This window comes from Octodon degus, unplaced genomic scaffold, assembly GCF_000260255.1.
Source record: "Octodon degus isolate 3935 unplaced genomic scaffold, OctDeg1.0 scaffold00039, whole genome shotgun sequence".
In the NCBI taxonomy this organism is placed as follows: Eukaryota; Metazoa; Chordata; class Mammalia; order Rodentia; family Octodontidae; genus Octodon; species Octodon degus.
Window position 1 is genome coordinate 2,025,911 of NW_004524615.1, and position 5,399 is coordinate 2,031,309.

Below are 5,399 nucleotides of genomic sequence, written 5' to 3' on the forward strand. Positions count from 1 at the left end.
AGGGGGCACCGCTCAGCTGGGCAGTCTCGCCTGGCCACGACACACCCTCGTGTGTCCCGGACCCGGGCGGCCTCCGCTTTCTTGGCCAGCGGCGGCGCTCAGGTCCTGCAGTTCCCCTCCCGCCCTGGCAGCTCTCCGGAACCGCAACACAAACTCGATGCCTTTTTCTTTTTGGTACCGGGTATTGAAGTCAGAACCTGGTGCTTGCGAGGCAGGCACCTATGCCGCTGTGCTATCTCCCAGCCCCTCAATATTTTTAAAAATAAAATGTCACTGTGCCATGATGTCAGGCGCCCAGAGCGTCTGCCCACCCATCTCTTGCCGCCTCCTGTCCTCTCTCCATCGTCTCTGCCCTCCTGTCCTGTCCGTCTGTCCTTCCGCTTTTTTCCTGCTGACCTCTGCCTTCCTCAGTCCTGCATGGTCTCTCCACAGCATCTGGCAATCCTAGGGAGCTCTGGACGCAGTACCCTCGGAGCTCGACACCCCCATTCGCCTTAGAGACCAGGCCAGTCGGGGCCACTTAGGGGTGCCCTGACCCGCGGTCCTCTGGCCCACTCCCTAACGGGCGGCTTGAGGGGCCCAGGGGCTGGCGCCTCCTCCACGGGGTCCCCTGCAGCAGGGCTCTGCGGCTGAGGGCCCGAGTGGGTGCAGTGCCACCTGCATGTCCCTTCATGTTTCCTTGGTGTCACAGTCGCGAGCCCAGGGCTCCATGCACAGGGGATGCAGAGCAGGGTGGGGAAGGATGAGTAGAAGGGCAGGGCGAGGAGCCTCCCTGGCTCCCTGCAGCCTCTGCCCCACAACCAGGACCTCGAGCCATCGAGCCAAGCACGCTGCCCAGGGACAGGGCCGTGAAAACAGCATGCCCAGCAGTCACGTGGGCGCCTTGCCGCTCCAGCCTGCCCCACACTATGGCACCTTCCCACCCTACCCAGGCAGCACTTGTGTGTTCAGAGTCACATGGCAGGAGAGCCCTGGATGCAAAGGGAAGCTGGGTCTCCAAGAACCACTGGAGGGGCGAACGAATCGTACCTGCCTCCATTCCAGCTGCAAGACTGGCCACACACCCTGGATGATCCTGCACTGGACATATTCGGGAAAACAAGTAGATAAGCGTAGAGGTACTGGAGCAGCAACAGTGAGCCGCACGGGCAGCTCACGCCCCTTCACACCGGGCCTGGCTAAGCACCCTGCTGAAGCTGAGCTCCAATCTGCAGTCTTCCCGCCTCAGCCTCCCGGAGTGCAGGCATTATAGGTGTGTACCACTATACTGGCCGAAAACAGAATTTAGAATGCATTCTTAAAGCAAGGCATGCTAGTGTATACCTGTAATTTCAGGTCCTGGAGAGCCTGAGGCAGAAGCATCACAAGTTCGAGGCCAGCCTGGACTAGTAAGCAAGACCCTCAAAAATAAAAATGCTGGAGATGTATCTCATTGCTCTCTGGGTTCAATTCCAAGTACTACAAACCAAACAAAACGCCTTCAAGTGAAACTCCAAGAATACTAGCTCATGACAAAATTAAATTAATAAAATCTTCAAGGACTTCACGTCAGCAATGAAAAATAGAATGAAAATTTAAAAATCAAGGGTGGGTGAGACAGCTCAGCAGACTAAGCGTCTGCTTTGGCAAGCTCAGGGACCAGGGTTCCATTCCCAGTCCTGCGTGCTGTGCCAACCCCAGCCCCACCCAGGGCCCACGCTGAGCCTGGACCAAGTCTGGGCGTTGGGAAACGTGCTTGTAATCCCAGTGCTGGGGAGGCTGAAAACAGGAGGATCACAAGTCTGAATTGTGTAGTAAGACCCTGCACCACATACATAAATGAAAAAAAAAATCAATGCACTGAATAAACAGTAGATTATGCACATATTACTGATGAGCAAATTCTTGAGCTACAAAATGGAGCCAAAGAAATGGCGTAGAATCCCACGAGTAAGAGCCAGGAAAGAAAACATATTTTGGGGATTACACTTAAAAAAGGGTGGTATGCCCCCACAATCCCAGCTATTCAGGAGGGTGCAGGATTGTAAATTCAAGGCCAGCCTGTGAAATTTAACAAGCCCCCTGCCCATCTCATAAACAAACGGAGCGGTCAGGGATGTGGCTCAACCGCGGAGAAGGCGGTGGATTTTCAGTCTTTCGCTGGAGCTAATCTGCTGCTCACACACCAGAGGGCGCACTCCCAGACTGAGGGGACCTGGCTGGGGAGTGCAGTTTCTGTATCCCCTGCAGGCCTGCACAGGTCCAGGGATAGGCCCTAGGTTCAATTTCTGGTCTTGCAATTGTCCAGATTTTGGGTTGAAATTTCAGTGTGTTTGGTTGAAATATGGGCCTAAAATCAAGGACTGGCCCAAGTGTAGGCCTTTGAGGCATTAAATTTGAGCCCTATGACTGGTCCACATACAGGTTTGTGCAGCATGCAAATTTAAACCGGTGATGGGCCCTGTACAAACGAGTTCGAATAGCGCTTGTGATTGGTGCAGCTCTCCAAGACAGCCAGCCAGCGCAGGGGTGAGGCCGAAGCCGAGGAATCTTCTGGAAGGCAGGCTACTGTAGGGACCCAGGTCTCTGGCAAATCTTCAGGGCCGCGAACAGCACCTGCAGTGGTGGGGTGGAGAGGGGAGGCGCCCGCCAGCTCCTCGGAGCAGCAACCAGGGGGAGGAGGGCGCAGGAGGGGGCGGGGGACGCTCAGAAGCTGTCCCGGCCGTGGGGGCGGGGCCTGCACAAGCCACGCCCCCAGAACCGCGTCCGGCTGCGCAGGACCGAGCAGGGCTGCAGTGACAGCGGCGTGGCGGAGGATGGACATCCAGGAAATGGTCCTGACAGCGTTGCCAGGTCACACCGACGCCTGTGCGCAAACCCGGTCTGTGGCGGATAAGGTGGGCGGAGGCGTCACCACACACCTGCCACGAAAACACTGAAAGAGCAAATCGAATATGCGAGCGCGGGAGAGCAGGGTGTCTCGTGGTTAGAAGAGTTTACTAACAATACATTGGGTTTTCCAAGTAAAATATTGTCATCGTGGAGGCGCATGCCTGTAATCCCAGCTCTTGGGAGGCTGAGGCAGGAGGATCACCCTGAGTTTGAGACCAGACTGGGCTGCTAGGTGACCTCAAGGCAGTCTGATCTTTATAGCGAGACCCTGTCTCAAAAATACACAAATAAATAAATAGGCATTTTATTTTTACTTGTGTGATCCCTGGCACCACAGGCCACATCAGTGAGCTGTGCCAGCCACAAACCAGGTGTGGTGGTACACACCTATAATCCCAGCGCTGGGGAGGATGAGACCCTGTATCAAAAAAAGGCGGGGGGCTGGGGAGATAGCTCAGTTGAATAAGTGCTTGCCTGGCAAGTTCAAAGACATGAGTTCAATTCCCAGTTCCGCAAAAAAAAAAAAAAAAAAAAAAGCAAGGTCTCACTAGGTGACCGACTGGCCTTGAACTGAAAGTGGTCCTCCTGCCTCAGCCTCCTGAGTGCTGGGATTACAGGTGTGCACCACCTTGCCAGTTCATTGTTGGGATTTTAGGTCAGAAACAACCAATCCCATTCTTTTGAACAAATCAGGCGCTCCGAGAACTCAGTGCTGGAGAAGTGCTTATTGCTTTCCTGCCCCCCCCCCCCTTCTGGCGCTCTGGGGGGTGGGAGACAGCTCCCTCTAGTACTTGGTCTGGGAGTTAAGGATGTATAGTGCATTTTCTGAAGCAAGGCCCTAAAAGAAAACCTCAGGTCACTATTCTGACTTTGCAAGGGGACTCTGGTAGCAAAGGTGACAAACATCTCACTGTCACCTTTCAGCCCAAGGAGAAATGCAGGAGGGGGACAAGCAGACAGGCACCTGAGGAAGGCCCTGCCTGGCAACACAGCCACATCAGCAGTTCAGAAACTGCTTACAACCATCTGGACTGGGGCCGAGGAGATTGCTCAGTGGAATGAGTGCTTGCCTGGCAAGTGCAAGGGCCTCAGTTCAATCCCTGGCTCCGCAAAACAAACGAACAAAAACCTCAACCATCTGGACTGCAGACCTCCCGGGGATGGGCCATGAGCTCCAGCAATGAGTCACAGGGTCAGGGTGGGACACAGGCTCACACCCCAGCACCTGGGAGGCTGAGGCAAGAGGGTCAGATGTTCGAGCCCAGCCCTAGGGACGTACCTAACTCAGTGTGACAGCCCTGAGTTCAATCCCTAGTATTAAATAAAAGAAGAAAGAAAAAAAACTGGGTCGTGGGAGACAGATGCTACTCATACTTTTCTACACTAACTCGAGTCACAAGTGAGTGTGCATGAGCAGAGAAGGGGGTGCTGCAGTGCACAATCGTCACCTCAGGAGGCTGGAGCAGGAGGGTCTGGACTCCAGGTCAGCCTGGGTAATGCAGCCAACCAGAACAGCAGGGTTGCACAGTGAAATCCTGACTCTAAGCCAATACACTAAATGAGCAGAGGCAGCTTTCCCAGGTTCCACGTGGAACACACGCAAGTGTGAGCCCCAAAGGGGTGTCTGGACTGCCCATCTGCTCTCTGTAAACGGCTGCTTTGCTCGGCCACACTTGTTCTGCACGGGCAAGCAGGCATGAGGACTGGGTGGCCCAATCGCAGCAGGTGGGAGGCGCCCCCCCCGACCCCAAGTCCTCAAGTTTCTCTTGTCTGGGCTAGAGCTGAAGGCCCCCGGGACCACATCTGCAGTCCCACCATGGCCACATGAGTGACAGGGACAGGCTCCAGGGAGGCCGGTGCCCAGAGGATCCGGGTCCCTGGCAAGTATCAAGGGACTTAAACTCCTGTGTCAAATGAGATTTGCGTGAGCCACATTTCTAGGGAAGGAGCTAGCGACCTGTTGTCAGACCCCGCACGCAACGGAGGCGGAGACCCCAGCACCAGGAGCACTTCCTGCACGTTGCCTCACTTGCTTCTCAGACCCCTCAGGCACGCCGCACGCCAAGGACTAAGCTGCTTTCAGGAGCTAACCTCGAAGGGGCAAAGGCGGGGCTCAACACAGCAAGTTCTGGCTTCCGCGCCACCCGTCTGCCCCACCGAGCTGTCTACACCAGAGGAAATATGAAACCCGGTTTGAGCAACTGTTTGAGCCTTCATGCCTGTTGTCATTATTAGGGCCAATCAGAAGCGAGAAGCTGGGTGAGGCGGCACTTCCCTATGATCCCAGCACTCGGGAAGCTGAGGCAGGAGGATGGCTGCAAGTCTGGAGCCAGCCTGGGCTTTACAAAGTGAGTTCAAGGCCAGTCTGAACTGCAGTGAGATCCTGTAAAAAGACAAAAAAAAGGAGAAACTACCACAGAATCACAGAATTTTACATAAACATGGGGCCGGGGAGACGGCTCAGTAGAAGTGTTTCCCAGGCAGGCACAAGGGCCTGAGTTCAATCCCCGGCTCCACCAAAAAAAAAA